This window comes from Eublepharis macularius, chromosome 19 (genome assembly GCF_028583425.1).
Source record: "Eublepharis macularius isolate TG4126 chromosome 19, MPM_Emac_v1.0, whole genome shotgun sequence".
NCBI classification, from domain to species: domain Eukaryota; kingdom Metazoa; phylum Chordata; class Lepidosauria; order Squamata; family Eublepharidae; genus Eublepharis; species Eublepharis macularius.
This window is the reverse complement of record NC_072808.1, coordinates 2,558,802-2,577,115: the sequence shown is the minus strand read 5'-3', so window position 1 is coordinate 2,577,115 and position 18,314 is coordinate 2,558,802.

Here is an 18,314-nt window from a genome sequence, read left to right as displayed (position 1 = left end):
TCAATGAGGCGGTGGGGGGAAGAAAACACTCACCGGCTGAACTGCAGTTTAACTAGACCTGAGGTGGGAAACCTGTGGTGTAGACCTTCAGCGCGATCCTAAGCAGAGTTACACCCTTCTAAATCCTCCAAGGTCTGTGGCTTGCAAGGGGACAACTCGGTTTAGGATTGCACTTTAAAAGGTAGATCAGGGCAGTGATGCTAGGGAAGGAGCTTTAACCTTTTCTTCACTCTACCTTCCCAATCTAACAGCCCCTATCCTCCCAAAGCTGCTAATGGTTCTACAGGGAAATGCATAGAAGCATCACAGCGTCTACAAGTTCTTCCATACGAGCTAAACAGCAGCAGGAGGGGCGTTTAGGACAGCGGATTGGGGAAAGGAATAAATCTCTTCGTGCAGTCACCTAGAGTTGTCAACTCCAGCTAAGGAAATTCTCGGAAGTGGCCCGGTGTGGGGAGGAGTGAGAGCTCAGTGGGAATATCATGCCGTGGAGTCTGTCCTACAAAACTGCCATTTTATCTAGGGGAACTGATCCCTGTAGTCTGGAGATCAGCTGTAATTCCAGGAGAACTTCAGGCAACACCTGGCTTCTGGCCACTCTCGTGCTCTGATTTTGCTGCCGCCACTCCTTAGAAATAGAGCCCCATGGCGCAGAGTGGTAAGCAGCAGTACTACAGCCCAAGCTCTGCTCACGACCTGAGTTCGATCCCGGCGGAAGTCAGGTTCAGGTAGCCGGCTCAAGGTTGACTCAGCCATCCATCCTTCCGAGGTCGGTAAAATGTGTACCCAGTTTCCTGGGGGTAAAGTATAGATGACTGGGGAAGGCAATGGCAAACCACCCCGTAACAAAAAGTCTGCCAAGAAAACGTCATGATGCGGCATCCCCCCCATGGGTCAGTAATGACTCGGTGCTTGCACAGGGGACTACCTTTACCTTTACTCCTTTTAAAAAAATGTTAATAAAAACCTGAATATTGAAGGCGAAGTTTTCAGTTAATAAAGGTTAAAGAAGGTTAAAGGTTATAGAATAAATAAAAGGAAAGCAATTTATTGTCGAAGGCTTTCACGGCCGGAGAACGATGGTTGTGGGTTTTCCGGGCTGTATTGCCGTGGTCTTGGCATTGTAGTTCCTGACGTTTCGCCAGCAGCTGTGGCTGGCATCTTCAGAGGGGTAGCACCAGAGGTGTAGCACTGTGACACTGAGAGATCTCTGTCTTTTGGTGCTATACCTCTGAAGATGCCAGCCACAGCTGCTGGCGAAACGTCAGGAACTACAATGCCAAGACCACGGCAATACAGCCCGGAAAACCCACAACAACCATCGGAAAGCAATTTGTATACGTAAATAGTTATTGTAGGGATTGTATGTATCTGTGTAGGTATATAGGTATTAAGTGCATGTATTTTGGTGAAATTTGTTGGAACTTTTGGAACCTTAGACTTTTCATGGCTTTATATTGTACAATTTTCAAGTTTTGTATGTAGAATGGCTATTATAAAAATAAAATCTATTTTCCTAAAATCTATTTTCCTAGTGGCTCATTTGAACTAAAGAAATAAAGAGGGGATTTCCATATCACGGATTTCCCACATCACGTTCATAGCTTGGCCCCCAGTCCTTGGGGTTTGTGATTTAAGCTGGTAATCATTTATACAAATCTGGAAACTTTCAACATTGCTTTACTGGGTGCGGGGAGTAAGAATCCCAATGAATACGTCACCCATTTATCATTTCTCCAGACCAAGGTCCCCATAAATCTTCCTCATTACTGGCCTTTCAGCGACAACTAAAGAGATTATTTTGAAGACATCATCAGGGAGCTATTTGGCTTTGCTTTTAAATTGTTGCATAGATAGGGGGGGGGTTAAAAAAATCTGCTAGCTGCTATTGTCATTTTGTTTTGTTTCTGCAGCAGTTAAGTACTGTTGTGGTGGTTTTTAATATTTTACTTGTATGCTACTTGGCATGCCGTAGGCAAAGAATGCAGCTAAAGAGGCTTTAAATAAATTAAAACAGGATTTGTTTTCCAGCGTGATTTCCTCCCATCTATTATTTTCCCTGTCACATTTCTACTTTCAAAACTTTTAAGGTCACACGATGGCTAGAAAATTAGTCTAGAACAATTGTACTCACTCAGTGGCTCAGGACCACATCTGGCTCTTTGACATGCCAGCTTTGACTCTCCTGAGCAGGTTCCCCCATATGGCTCCCATGTTTCAAGAACATTGCTCCGTGGAGAACATAAGAACATAAGAGAAGCCATGTTGGATCAGGCCAATGGCCCATCCAGTCCAACATTCTGTGTCACACAGTGGCCAAAAAACCAGGTGTCCACAGGAGGTCTGCCAGTGGGGAAGGGACACTAGAAGCCCTCCCACTGATTGCCCCCCCCCAACACCAAGAGCTTGCAGTTAATAGGTGGTTCCCACCGTGAAAGAGCTGCCACCAGAGGAACAGGTAAGCTGTGAGCCTCCCTGAGGTGTAGGCCTCATACCAAGGATGGAAGTAAAAGTGGCTCTTTTGGTTGATGGTAATTGCAAGTGTGGCTCTCCATGAACCACAGAGAGAGAACAATTGGTGTAGAAGATCCTAGAAGGCAGCAAAGGATTAATAATAATAACATCATTTGATTTATATCCCGCCCTTCAGGACAACTTAATGTCCTCTCAGAGCAGTTTACGAAGTGTGTCATTATTATCCTCAGAACAATCACCCTGTGAGGTGGGTGGGGCTGAGAGAGCTCTGGCAGAGCTGTGACTGACCCAAGGTCACCCAGCTGGCCTCAAGTAGAGGAGTGGGGAGGATATACATCTTATTTCCATAGGGTATTCCTCCACCCTCACCTCATCTTACATGGAATGACATTATTAGTGTCTAACAGCTTAACACCATAAGACAGGTCCAGTGCTGAGTTCTATAGAGGAAGAGGCTTCCATCAAAGGATTTTCTCATTTCCCCCATCCCGTTTTGGCCATCGATGCTCCCTGAAATGCTGCTCATATTGTACAAGGGATTCCTAAGAACAGCATGACGGGGTGAGTTGGAGGTGTACATTGGAAAGGAGAGCGGGCAAAAATTACTTCCCTTTTCCCATTCGTGGAAATCGAGTGCTAATTCCAATCCCATAAAAAGCAGTTACCTATGTTCACATCCTACAGCATCCCAAAGAGGATACAGGATAACAAAGTAGAATGCAGGGCCAAACGAACCTGAGGGGGGAGGGGGTGTGGTTTATGTTCTTATCAAGGAGTAATTCAGCTGCAGCGATGCCCTTTAGCAAAGGTGGATTTTAGAAGGGGATCAGACAGATTCTTGGAGGAGAGGTGCATCCATGGTTACTAGCGATGGTGACTAAAGAAAGCCTCCATATTCAGAGGCAGTCAACCTCTGAATCCCAGTCTCTATGGAAAAGAGTCCAGTAGCACCTTTAAGATTAACCCACTTTACTGTAGCATAAGCTTTCGAGAACCACAGCCCTCTTCATCAGATGCATGGAGGTTATGAAGAAACTGGTTAGATATATATAGGTGGTTTAGGGAGGGGGGAGTAGATGCAATCAGTAGCTTCTGATAATGGGATCAGTTGGCTTCTGATAATGAAGGCAGTTACTTCTGATAATGAGATAACCATTCATAGTCTCTATTCAATCCAAGTCTGACTGAGTCAAATTTACATATGAATTCCAATTCAGCAGCTTCCCGTTGGATTTTGTTTTTGAAAGGTTTCTTTTGAACTACGGTGACCTTTAAGTCCTTGATGAAATGTCCTGATCTATATGGACCTTTGATTTCATCCAGCACAGCTCACATGTTTTCCTATTGCTATAGACAACAAATAGTTGGTATGCAATCCTCCCCACCAACACAGTCCTGCTTGCTTCTGCTTAATATCCATGTGTATCTACACTCACTTGCTTTGCTGAAACGAGCACTCAAAGTGGCTCACACAGTGCCATCCAGACATTTAACGTACACACTGTAGAGTCTAGTAGCACCTATAAGACTAATAAAATTTGTGGTAGGGTAGGAGCTTTTGTGAGTCACTGCTCACAGATCTGAAGAACTGAGCTGTGACTCACAAAGGCTCATACCCTACTACAAATTTTGTGAATCTTATAGGTACTACTGGACTCTTGCTCTTTTCTACTGATACAGACAGACTAACACGGCTACCCATCTTGATCTATCTCCACTGTAAAGTCCACTGTAGAGTCTGAAACTCTTGGTGATGTTGGAAAGTTGGCACAACCGTGAACAAAAGATAACGTATAGATTTCTTTATGTATTGTTGATGCAATATAACATTATACTTGGAATATAAATATACTTTTGTATTTTATTTCAAAGAAAATAAGCTGATCCAGAAATGTATCAAATTAAAGATCACATGCAATACTTAGGGGCTTATGGGTTTATTGTCAGGGACTTTTTACCAAATTCATGGCCCCACACCTAGGACAAGTGTAGTGTCCAATGAACAGCCCCCAACGTTTGTTATAGCAGTAAAGCAGTTTCTACTGAAAGACGAGCCGGTTTCTCACCCCATCCCTTTAAAACACAGCCAGTTTTAACAGTTTACCAACATAGCGTTGTTAGTACTTGTGGAGGTTTATAGCGGCTGTCCTGCCCAAAATGCAAATCAATGAACTGGATACTCATCAACACAATAAAATGGTTTCTTCTTACAAGCAGGGATTTGGCATCCGTGGGCCCATATTAACAAGAAAGCAGGCCAGGGCAACTGCCTAGGGCCCAAGCAACGGAGCCCTGCCTGATCCAATCCCATACACACAGCCTCATTCATTTTTGAAATGATATGAATACATTATATCATTGGAATAGAATTGCAGCACGCATTTGGGCTCCTGTCACATACCCCAAGCTCTCATAAAGAGTACCATTTGCCTCTTGAACATGTTTGGACCCAGTTTTTTTTTAAGTGACTCTCTAGTCCTCATGTCTGCAATGAAAAACGTAGAAATATGTGATCTACATTGGCTGGAATCTCAAAAAAAAGAGTCAGTTCCTTGTCGCACTGCGCTAGCTTGTATTACCTAACACCTCCACCTGCCACTTCACACGTGATGCTCATTTAGAGGACCATCTAAGATGCTTCCGGCATACACATAAAAAGGTACATGTGTGAATACAACCAACACAGCATGCTTGTCACGGGGCCAGGACTGGCTCCATCTTCCTCTTGGGCATACTTGGAAAACCGAAGCCCGTCTTAACTCATTGTGTGACAAGGTCTTCTCCTGTCTCTCCGTTTCTTACTCCTCTTTAGAGGCACACTTCTGCCTTTTATCTTGAGGTCTGTTCCAAGAAGATTCCTTTAGTGCTGCTAGAATGAAGTGGGCACTTATTGCTGATCAGAGTTGCATGTAAATCTCTTACACAAAGGGGGGTTTCTCATATCTTTGAGTATGCTTAATCCAGCCCTGAGTCTGCACTCACTGACACAGATTAAAATCCCCATCACTTCCAAGCATGCAACAGGGCAAATTGGTTCACAAATCAGTAATTCCCAACTTCATGTGTTTTTCCATCTTGAATATATGCTCTTTTCTTCACATTCTTCAGATCAAGATGGGTAGCCACATTTGTCTGTCTGTAGCGGCAGAAAAGAGCAAGAGTCCAGTAGTACCTATTAGACTAACAACATTTGTGGTAGGGTAGGAGCTTTCCTGAGCCACAGCTCACTTCTTCAGATGCCGGTATCTGAAGAAGTGAGCTGTGGCTCAGGAAAGCTGATACTCTACCACAAATTGTGCTAGTCTTACAGGTGCTACTGGACTCTTGCTCTTGTCTCCTGAAAATCTTCTTGGCCTCTAAGGTGCCGTTGGGCTCAAAATCTGCTGTTGTGCAGTAGACTCACACGGCTACCCAGGCAATACTATCAGCACAAGCCAAATGTTATTGGAACAAACTCGGACCCCAAAAAGAACCCCTTCTCCCCCACCCCACCGAGATTTTAATTGGGGCTCTGGTTTTGCGTGCGTGCGTCAGGACAGCCCCCGCTCTCCTGGCTTTCCACAAAGGATGCAAAACTGAATTATTTACAGCCTTGAGCAGCTGCATTCCAGGCACGAATTCAACAGGTGGAGCTTCTCCCCGTCGAACTTCCGACGCCTCCGCTTTGAAACTTGATCTCTCCCCCTTTCTTTCTTTCATCCAGCCAAATCTCCCTGCCCTTCGGGCGCCCATTTCTTCCCCCGCCCTCCGAGTGGCTGCTTTCCCCCCACCGCCTCCCCCACCCCCGGCCCACCAGCGCGGGCCAATGACCATCACCCACCTGCGGGAGAAGGGCGGCTCGCCTCCGCGCACCAAGCGGCCCGTGCGGATGGCAAAAGGCGCAGCGGATGAAAGCCGCGCGCAGGAACGCTGCGACCGTCTCGGCGCTGGAGAGGAAAGAGGCGCGCCTCCGACGGCAGCTCCGGGGAAGAGTCCCTGGCCGCCCGCGCTGCCTCTTTAAATAGGGGGGACCATTGGGGGAGGATCCAGGGCGCGCAGCCCCTCCTCGCTCGCGCCCACGCCCCCCGGGGTCTCCCTCCCTCCCTCTGCCCGCCACGCGTCAAGACCCGACAGACGCACACGTGGGGAAACACGGACGCCTCCCGCGTCAGGCGCTCGAGCGCGCACGGCCCTGATTCGCCGCAGCGGAGCCTCCTGAATCTGTATCACTTTTACGTTGAAACGAAATGAAACCGCCGTTAGCGTTTCAGGCGGGCAGCCGTGTTGGTCTGTAGTCGAAGTTCTCGGGCCGACTCCAGTGGCACCTTAAAAAGCAAGGCGATTTCCAGGGATTTGGGGAGCCAGAGCTCTGACCATTGGAGTTGGAGATCTGGTCTTAATCTATAGTGCAATCCTAAAAACAGTTACTCCAGGCTAAACCCATTGATTTCAATGGGCTTAGACTGGAGTAATTCTTTAGGGTTGCATTGCTAGTCTGTATAGGGTCTCCTGCAGGTGCCGCCCTGCACATGGGCGAAATCGACAGCAGCCTATAGACGGGCTTTCTCTGTGGTACCCCTACCCTATGGAACAGCCTGCCTGAGGAAGTCAGGACAGAGCCCCCACTCTCCTGGCTTTCCACAAATGATGCAAAGCTGAATTATTCAAAAAGGCTTTTTACTCCGATAAATGGGCTGTATTGTAGGGAGGGGGTCTCAGGGCCAAGCTACACATGACGAATGACACTTGAATGGCAAGTGTATTTCTCCCTGTTCACTTGCCCTCCACTCAATCCACTTGCTGTTCAAGTGTCATTCGTCATGTGTAGCTTGGCCCTCAGATGATCTGCTAATGAGTTAGGAACCAGAGATTTCACCACTATGTTGCATTGGATTTCTACTAATGCTCTGTCTTTGTGAACTTGTATCTATTTACCCTATGGCATTTTTTATGGAAATGTTACTGAGATTGACTGTACTAATCTCGCACTGTGTAATCCACCAGGAGTCTCAGTAAGAAAGGGGGACTATAAATGACTGACTGACTGACTGACAGGGCTTTTTTTCTGGGAAAAGAGGTGGTGGAACTCAGTGGTGGATATACAAGACTGCGTCACTTTGGCTCAGCTGGAACAAGGGGGGAGTTTTTTAAAGTTTAAATTGCCCTCGGTGAAAATAGTCACATGGCTGGTGGCCCCACCCCCTGATCTCCAGACAGAGAGCACGGAGGGCAATCTAAACTCCCCTCTGTCTGGAGATCAGGGGGCGGGGCCACCGGCCATGTGACCATTTTTAAGAGGTGCCAGAACTCCGTCCCACCACATTCCCACTGAAAAAAAGCCCTGCAAACAAACATACAGACATACATAATAGCCAGCGCTGAAACTATCACCCATCTGCCACTTTGGGGGGCTGCCACAGCTCCCCAGACAAGAGCACTATTCAGCAGCGCAGAATGAGAGAATCATGGAAAGCAAACCACAAATGCAAAGAAAACAACCGTGAAAAGCTAACTAAATATATGAAGAACTACACTATTTTATAACAAAACTTAATATAATGGAAAGTGTCACAACAGGGCCGTTTCCACATGACTTACCGGCCTCTGGAACATTGCGCAAAACACACGGAAGATAGCGTCTTCTCGCGTGAAATTGCGCCAGGAAGACACGATGTCATGCGAAACTCCCGGATGATAGCATCTTCTTGGCGCGATTTCACGAGAGAAGACGTTATCTTCTGCGTGTTTTGCACAACATTCTGGAGGCCGGTAAGTCGTGTGGAAACGGTCCAGGTCTCATAAGAATACTATATATGCAAATGTTCCTGCATACTCATATATTTTGACAATAAGTCATAAATATGCTGTAAGAAAATCACTCTATATACAATGAATAATTGAATTCCTAATATCCCAATTGAAAGGCACTTTCAAAAAATTCTGTTAAAATACGTACTATTATTCAAATAAACCTCCAAACCGGACAAGTCCAGTCTTCTTATCCTTCAATGATACACAGGTTGCAAGTTGACGTAGGCATCCACTGCTGTTGTCTTTGAGTGATGCAACGGGGAAGAAATTTGTATAGTCTCTTGAAATTTGAAATGCGAAGTCCATGGCGCAGAGTGGTAAGCTGCAGTACTGCAGCCCAAGATCTGCTCACGACCTGAGTTCGATCCCGGTGGAAGCAGGGTTCAGGTAGCCAGCTCAAGGCTGACTCAGCCTTCCATCCTGCTCAAGGTTGACTCAGCCTTCCATCCTTCTGAGGTCAGTAAAATGAGTACCCAGTTTCCTGGGGGTAAAGTGTACATGACTGGGGAAGGCAATGGCAAGCCACACCGGAACAAAAAGTCTGGCAAGAAAATGTCATGATGTGACATCCCCCCATGGATCAGTAATGACTCGGTGCTTGCAAAGCACCTTTACCTTTTTTTTTTACCTTGAAATTTGTACAATCTCTTGAAAGAGAAGTATTCTTCCCACCCATGCTGAGCAGATCACTCTCTGGATCTTGTGTTGAACCAGCCTCTCTTTGTAACTCCCCCCCCATTTCTATTGTGTATATAAAATGGTCTGATGGATTTACACTTCTATACATCCGAGGCTGTGAGTTCTGACTCTCAAAAATTTATGCTGGAAAACATGTTGCTGGCTTTTGAGGCGTCACTCCCATTTTATTCTGTCTCCCAGCGGCGAGCTTTAATAAAAATTAAAGATGAATTTATTAAGCAAGCATGAGGACAATAGAAAGTTTGACTTGTGAATGAACTGATGGACTAAGGAACGGTATTCATTTTTAATCAATATATTTATACCGTTTACCAGTTTAAATACAGGGAGAATGTATATATGTGCTTTACATGGAGCCAGTTTGGTGTAGTGGTTAAGAGTGCCGGACTCTACTCTGGAGAACCAGGTTTGATTCCCCACTCCTCCACTTGAAGCCAGCTGGGCAACCTTGGGTCAGTCACAGCTCTTTTACAGCTCTCTCAGCCCCGACCACCTCACAGGGTTATTGTTGTTGTGGGGATAATGATAACATACTTTGTAAACCGCTCTGAGTGGGCATATAAATCGAAAGTTGTTGTTGTTTATATGTGGCTGCCCTTGAAGACTGGAAACTTCAGCATGTCCACGTGTGGCAGCCGGGTTGCTGTCAGGGCAGGATGCAGGGGAACACATATCAAACCACCACTACCACCACCACCACCACACACACACAATGAAGAATCTGTGCTGACTGCCCGTTAGCTCCTGAGCACAATTTAAAGTTGCAGTTCTTACCTTTTAAGATGTTAAACAGCTCAATTCTAGGGGAGTAACTGTCTCTTTCAGTGAAGAAAACTGACAAGAAGAAGATTGATTCATTTGCTAGAGAGTTTTGCGGATACCACGGACAGCCAAAAAGACAAAGAAGTGCATACTAGATCAAATCAAGCCTAGAAGCCTGAATTCTCCCTAGAAACTAAAATGACAAAACTGAGGTTATCATACTTTGATCACATCATGAGAAGACAAGATTCTCTGGGAAAGTCAATAATGCTAGGAAAAGTGGAAGGCAGGAGGAAAAGAGGAAGACCTAAAATGAGATGGCTGGACTCAATCAAAGAAGCCACGTCCCCCAGTTTGCAGGATCTGAGCAAGTCTGTTAATGATGGGATGTTTTGGAGGTCTTTCCTTCATAGGGTCGCCATAGGTCAGAGGCGACTTGATGGCACATAACACACACACAACACAGTCCAGGGGGGATTTTCTGGGGGCATGTGGTGATTCCTGACACCCCCCTGCAAAGCTTGCATTAATGACAACGAGGCAAGTTTCTCCAGCAATTGTTAAAGCCCTGGAAAATGCATGTGTGATTTTAGCCATGAATTCTCTGCATTGATCTCCACTAGCCCACATTTTACACATAAATGTCTCACACCCCATGCATCACACCTTCACTCTCTCTCTCTCTCTCTCTCTCTCTCTCTCTCTCTCTGTCATTCACATTCATACACACACACTATAATTTTTGGATATCGCACAACAACCCACTCACAATTTCATTGTCATGCGTGTGTCATTCACACACAAATAACACTGTCACACTTGTCAACAGTAAAAACCATTCGAATCAATCTTTTCTTCACTCATCCCATTTGCTCCGGTTGTAGCTATTTACCAGAAAGAATCTCGGCTTTTTGTTATGTGCCCATGCTAAAAACACTTCCCCCCCTTCTTTAGAGATGTTAGTGGAAGGAAGGAAGGAAGGAAGGCCGCTATGCAGATGTGCCCAAAGATGTGCCCAAAGGTCTTCAGTTTCTAGTCCCCTCTCTAGAAGTTAAATAATCTCAGCTCCAGGGTTTGTATACCTCTGACAAAGTGGTCTGGATCATTAACGCCTATACTGCAATAAAGGCAATCTTTAAGCAACCACAAGAGCCTGCATAGTCAAACCTGTATGTGCACCTGTATTTATTCAATATTACAAACGTATCATTTATTTCTAAACTCTGCTGAAAATTTTTGGAAGCTCTCCTTTTGCCTAATTGCTTTTCCAAGCCAAAGCTGCAGCACATGTCTGGCCATGCACCTTTTGGACAAATTGCATGTATTCTGTTAAAAGGCAGAAGCAAGTATCATCTTGAAAGTTTTAAGCACTGAGGTGATGTGTTTGCATTTCCGATGATTCTAAATTTCCTTCCTCTGTAATTGAATGACATGTTTATCACGTTACATATGCCATTCAATTTCTAAATTTCACTTTCCACTTATCGTTTGTACATACACCAATGCCTCTTAGCTGTAGTAAGATTTTCTTATAACTTATTCATGTTTATATAATCTGTAGCTTCTGTTCAGTCTTTGTCAGTTGGCAAGAGAGTATCAAGGAGGCTAGTTTCCCATACTGAAATTCTCCTAATTTATTTCAGAACCCCTGAAGGACTTGGCAGTACTGAACAACCTTCTGAAAGAAATAGTTCAGTGTCATAGGCCAAGCTTTCTTGTTGCATTGGCTACATCTCCGAGTCGTACTAGACACGATGTGTTGATGCCAGTGTTTGTCATTGAAGCTGTCCCACCACAAGCCACATGGAGTTGGAGCCAACAATTGGTCAGTAAAAGTTGCTAACAAGAGGCAGAAGGAACTATTTTGTTTCCTTCCCTCCCCTAAGTACAGCCCATTTGTTCACATGAGTCCTGGAAACCTGAATAGCTCTTCTCCCAGGGTCAAAAAGGACTGCTTGGGGGTGGGGGGACAAAGGAGAGATCGGCAGTCCTTGCACCCACAAATTGCTGGATCTGGTCTCTGGTCTCTGGTCTATTCTACACTTGAGAAATAGGAAAGCCAACATCTTTGGCAAGTCCGGCATGATACAAGAGTGCAGAGTGAACACTATTGTGTAAGTGTGTTGCAGCAAAATGATACTTTTGTGGCACCTTAAAGCTAATGGATTTATCCTGGTGTAAGCTTTCGGAAAGTAGAGACCGCTTTGCCAGATCTTCATTTGATCTGTTTCTCTTTTGTAGTCAGAGCCAATTTGGTGTCGTGGTTAGGAGCGGCAGGACTCTAATCTGGAGAGCCGGGTTGGATTCCCCGCTCCTCCACTTGAAACCAGCTGGGTGACCTTGGGTCAGTCACAGCTCTCTCAGAGCTCTCTCAGCCCCACCCACCTCACAGGGTGATTGTCGTGAGGATAACAACAACACACTTTGTAAACCACTCTGAGTGGGTGCTAAGTTGACCTGAAGGGCGGTCTATAAGTCAAATGTTGTTGTTGTTGTTGTTATATTTATTTCTAAAAGCTCGCATCCTTCTCTCTCCTTTTCAGGAGGCCAAATAATGAAAGAAACCAAGCTAGGCTTCTGATAGCGTCTCCCCAAACCTTTCTGAGAGACATTAAATAGAATGGGTAATAGGGTGGAGCCTTCCAGGATTTCATAGGATACTTCCCAGGAAAATGATACAAATCAACCCACACCACCCTCCGGGAATGTTAGCTAGCTACGACCTCCGGTCTCAAAACTTACTTTATCACATGGACACTAAGGAAAGTCATCGTGTCTCCAAGTTCACTCCTGCTTCATACATGTTCACGTCAGGCAGTCCTCTGTCCTCAGCCTTTTGTCCCCTGGTCAGTTCAGAATGGATTTTCCTTGGATTAGAAATTATCAGTATCTTCAGTGATCGTGAAACGCTTTGCATAGAAGGATGCTCAGTTGACATGGAGCACCACTGGGTTAATCTAATTAAAAGAGGAACAGAATCAATATGGCCAGCTGGGGAACAGCAAGGCCTGAAACAGCAGGGAATTGTACTTGGGATGGGATATCGCTCAGCGCTAGAGCATCTGTGTGCTTGCAGAAGGTACCATGTTCAGCCTTGGGCATCTTCACTTAAAAAGATCTTGCAGGAAGTGATGCAAAAAGCTTCCACCTAAGACCCTAGAGAGCTGTCAGCAGTAAGAGCACTTCACAACATCAGTGCTCAGGCACAGTAGAAGGCAGCTCCATGTGTTCATACGTATCCCCTGCTCTCTCTTGTGTGTATGTGTGTTTTAAGCCACTACCCTACTGTCAATCAGCCAATAATCTCTCCGGGAGGGATCCTCACTCTTAAAATACCCGAGAACCTGGAGTGCATATCTATTGGTATACCTGTTTGGGTGTTTTCTTTTTGGAAATCTGGTTTACTTATTCATGTATTTGAGTACTTCTTAACCCACTTTTCTCCACTCAGCTGGGTACTCTAAGCACAATGCAGTATTAACTTCCTCCTATACATATACAGATACAACAGAAAAGCAAAAATATTTAAACAAATCTACTGCTAACAAACTAATTTATTTACCCCATGGAGACCCCAAGTGGCTTATATTGTTCTATTGTCCTTTGAACTAAAGTACAGGGAATACAAAAGTGTATAGTCAGAGAAACTAATACATGAGATCCCTTCTATCTACAGCTGCTTTTTAAACTTTCCCCCGGGCATTTGCACTACTCTTTCATAATTTTATACTGCTTTCTTTCTAATAATTTTATGGTGCTCACACTTACTTTTTAGAATACTTGATGCTTAAGATATTTTTTATTCTGGGTTTTTTTGCAGCTTTTAATTCATGTATTGAAGTGCTGCTCGTTACATGGCCTGTAACTGTTTAAAGGTGTTCCTGGAGGAGGAGGAGGAGGAGTGTGTTTATTTTTATTTTTAATTCACATGTATGTTGATTGCTTTATTGAAAGCTGAGGGCCAGATTGGCTGCAAGGACAGGAACTAAATGGATACAATAAATAATAATCAACAAGCAGACCCCTTCAAGTTTTCTTTTGTTTTTCGATAAATGAAATCGCCTCTCAGAAACCTCCTCCCACAGCCACACAGTGGTCTTGAAAGCAATTTCAGTTCCGTTAAAACTCACCCCCAAGTTTCTCCTTTTTCAAAGTGCCCATGTGGATGAGAAAAGCAAAGAACCCAACAATTATACCTCCCATGCTGTCCAGAACAGCTCCACTTTTAAACTCCTCACCCTTTGCTTATTATTGTTTTCCTCATTAAGGCCTTTGCACAGCTGACCCATCCCCTTGCTATCACCCTCCCGATGGCCAGACCCTCCGGCCTCGATCACACATGTGGCAACAGCAGCAACAACTAGAGTCATGTGAGTCACGACCACGTCCAGCTCTCAGCCCCAAGCAAAGAGGAGCATCTGCAGTGGCAGCAAACTTAATTAAATGAATGTGGGGAAGAGCAGGCCTAATTAATAAAAGCACTTGTCGTCCCCCCACCTAATTGCACAGTGTAACAGCTCTATTGTGGCGCTCTCATGAAGAATGTTATGCAAGAGACACAGCTACTTTCGGTTGTTGCTTCCTGCCAGGATACAGGATGTTAAGTTCCTTTCTCATCACAAGAGGATGGTGGCTGTCAGCTAGGGCTGCCAGGCGCAACCTGATCTCATGATTTGGCAAACAAATCACACCGCGATTGTCCAACTACACTGACTGAGTCCTAAGTCAGTCATATAAGCATATGATTCAATATTTGAAATATATACCATCAGAAAACCATCAAACATCAAGCAGGTAAGTACGAAATGTACCATCAAAGAATCTTAACAGAGTCATGGAAACAAGTAGTACATCAAAAATGAATGTTATCAGCATACATTTCTTAAAGTGCAGAATGCTCTAGTACAATCTACCTTTCTGTATACTGTACATTTAAATGTATACTGTACAGAAAGGTTGTCAACCTCTAGGTGAGGCTCAGAGTTCTCCTAGGATTACAACTGATCTCCAGGCTACAGAGACCCAGTTCTCTGGAGGAAATGGCAGTTTTGAAGGGTGGAATTTATGGCAGGACATTTCCACTGAACTCCCTCCCATTCCCAAACTCTGACTTCCCCGGGCACCCCCCTCAAATCACCAAGAATTTCCCTCGCTAAAGTTGGCAGCTCTACATCTACTTTGGGATGTGGAGGGTGGGGGGGGGATGTGAGTTTTCCAACTGCATTACTAGCGTATTAGGATCCTGTGAGATGCCATGTGGAAAACGGTTTTGACGCAGCCGTTGCATTGCCATAGTTGTGACAGTTAAAATAAGGAGTTATTAATCTCTCAGTATGGATTTGCTGCTCACACGTCTAGAGATTTTTCAGCTGAAATTTTTTAAGTAGGGCAGCAAGATCAAAGAGAACTATTTGCAGAAGAAACTAGCGAATAACAGGACACTGTTATTTGTAAAGGCAGAAGTTAAAAGAAAAGTCAGGAAATATTGTCGCCCCACAGTCATGTGACCCAAAAAGTCCGGCAGGTCAGCTTCAAGATAACTGTTTCTAAGGGATTTGTTAGGGGTAGTATGTACGAGTGATTTAAATGATACCATTTATCTGAGAAATGAGTTCTCTTTTTATAAATTATTGTTTCCTTATCAGTATATAGGACAGAGAGCCAAACTACAAGTGACGCCTGGCACTAGTTGGACACTTGTCAGCTTCCCTCAAGTTTTGATGGGAAATGTCGGCATCTTGGTCTTGCAGCTTGGCTCTCCGACTGCTGCCCGACGGACTTTCCAACTGTCACTTGTCCAACATTCCGCCAAGCTGCCGACATTTCCCATCAAAACTTGAGGGAAGCTGACGAGTGTCCAACCTGTGTCAGGCGTCACTTGTAGCTTGGCTCTAATAGTCAGGACCAGTTCCAGGTTTTGAGGGACCCTGGGCAGAAAGTGCTCAGGCCTCCTCATGCCCACAACTAATCTCATTTTCTTACCCTCCCACCCCACCTGCTCCCACCTGCCTGTGGGTTCTTCCTTTGCCCACTCTCAAGCTCTTCCCACAGCTGTAGTCACAGCATCCCATGCTACCTGCATGCCCTTTCCACGATGATGCTGGGCCCAGCTAGGAGTGCCACTGCCATGGCCACCAGGAATGCCGATGCTTCGTGCGCCACCCACATCCCCTTCTCTAGCAGCTCTAGGCAGCATGTGCAGCTGGGAGCAGAGGGGACAAAGCACTCAGAAGCAGGAAGTGGAAAGCAGGGCCGCCTGCCCCTGGCACCAACAGAGTGGGTGCCAGACACAGCTGCCAGCCAGGAACGTGCACCACGGAGCTGGTGGCAGCAGTGCCGGCAGTTGAGCAGGAGGGCTGGGAGGCCACCCTCGTGCCACCCCAGCCACCTGCCGTGCCTGGCCCACAGCTGCTGCACCTGGCCAGGCCCACAGCTGCACCTCTCCCTCCCCCATACTCGGACCAAAATAGGCCCACAGAGCTGTTACTTGCCCCTTGAGAAAACCTAAGTAGGTACTAGATCAAATCAAGCCTGAATCCTCCCTAGAAGCTAAAATGACAAAACTGAGGCTCCCGAACTTTGGTCACATCATGAGAAGACAAGATTCTCTGGGAAAGTCAATAATGCTAGGAAAAGTGGAAGGCAGCAGGAAAAGAGGAAGAACTCAAACAAGAGGGCTGGACTCAATCAAAGAAGCCGCGTACTCCAGTTTGCAGGATCTGAGCAAGTCTGTTAATGACAGGATGTTTTGGAGGCCTTTCCTTCATAGGGTCACAGAGATTACTTGACCGCCCATAACACACATACAAGTTAACAGGAGATTTTAAATCATTTGCTTTCTCTCAAGATGAGTCGGTTTGTGAAGGGGGAGGAGAGGAAAGCCAAGCCTCTGACACACACACACATACACACATCTACTGACAGGCTACACATTAGGTTTCTCCAACAAAGCAAACAGTCACTCTTCAAGGCCATTTCAGGCTGGGAAAACACTGTGGGAGGAGAGCCTTTCTCTCCCACCCACACCCATACACCACAGCCTCATTGCAAACCAGGTGTGCACACATCTGGGAAGGATGGAATGCCCAGACCACATTTGTCTGTCTGACCTGGGGAAAGTGTATTGCATTGCTAATTCTTCAGCTTGTCTACATTTCTAGGCTATGGGGTCACTCTGACCCAGAGAACCTTTGGGTAAACAGAATGCTTATTAACTCTGTAGCCATTACTAACCCAGCTACTTTCTGTCTTCCACATACGACAAAAAAGGTATATTTAATTAAATAGGAATTAACGTCAAGTTTGTATCAGTGGATATTTTAAAAAATACAGCTTGACTGAACTCTGTATAGTAGTAGTAGTAGAAGGTTTATTGTATTCAGCCATAGGCCATTACAAGTATACTTGTATAACATCAATACTTCTGTATAACATCAATACTTCCACAGTTTAAAAAAAATTAAAAATCAAATTTAGGAGGATTTTTTAAAAAAATCACTGGGTTATGCTAGATTTCTTCATCCTTTCCATTTGTTATGCTTGGTTTATACAAAGCATTTGCCTTACCCAGGTGCTTAAGATAAGCGACGCCAAGAAACCATCATGTTCCAAAATCTATTGGATCTATAATGTTCGGTGAAATGCCGGCATCTTGGAGAAAGGGACAAAATTATTTTAATTTTGGAAATTAAAAAAAAAAAGTTATCCAGCAACCCAGGTCACAAGCTATTCTTCTTGCAGCTCCACTTCGTTTCCTGGGTATCTAACTTAGCTGAGGATAGATTACTAATCCTCCAAAACCTTGACAGCACTTCTGTGGCATCACACAAGACCCCTTTTGTCTTCTACTTTGTCAAAGAAAGGGAGAGGCAGCATGTAGGAGGTGAGAGGTGCTTTGAGCCGTGTGGCGGTGAATGCAGCCTCTTAAAATGGGTGGAGAAGATTGGTGCTAAGAGAGGCTGAGAATGAGGAATACGAGAACTCGGCTCCAGCTGAGCAAAATGCTCACAAGATCGGCTCTAACAGGCATGACTCAAAAAGGAGGAGAACAGCTCTCTCCAGTGTTCCTTCCAGGGTCAGAAACAGCTATGTAAAAACTTGGCTGTGCAAAGTGCCATATTCAAGTTCAGTCTTATATTCATTATTGTGATTTCCAAATGCACTTTGTTACCGCCTTGCAACAGCCTACGAGGTACACCGAGAGATGCTGAACGGTAACAATATTCTATTTATTTAATATCGTCTGCAGATCACCATTCCATTTCTAATATATATAGCACAAAACAAAAGCAAACAAGAAATCAAAACAATGCTAACTTTTAAAAAACCCTAATAAAGGCATGTAAATGAAAACAGGCTGCAAGATCAATCTGTGTGCTCATGGTCCCAAGATCCAGAGGAGTTAGTCATGTTAGCCTGTAGTTGCGAAATACTAAGAGTCCAGTAGCATCTTGCTGAGTTTGTGGGCACTTTGCTACTTAACCTCATAGATATAAATATGGTCTTTTTGAGATTTTCCTTCCAAGCAGTCCAAAGGTCTTGTATCAAGGACATTTTCTCCATAGCACATGAAGTACCTGTCACTCAAC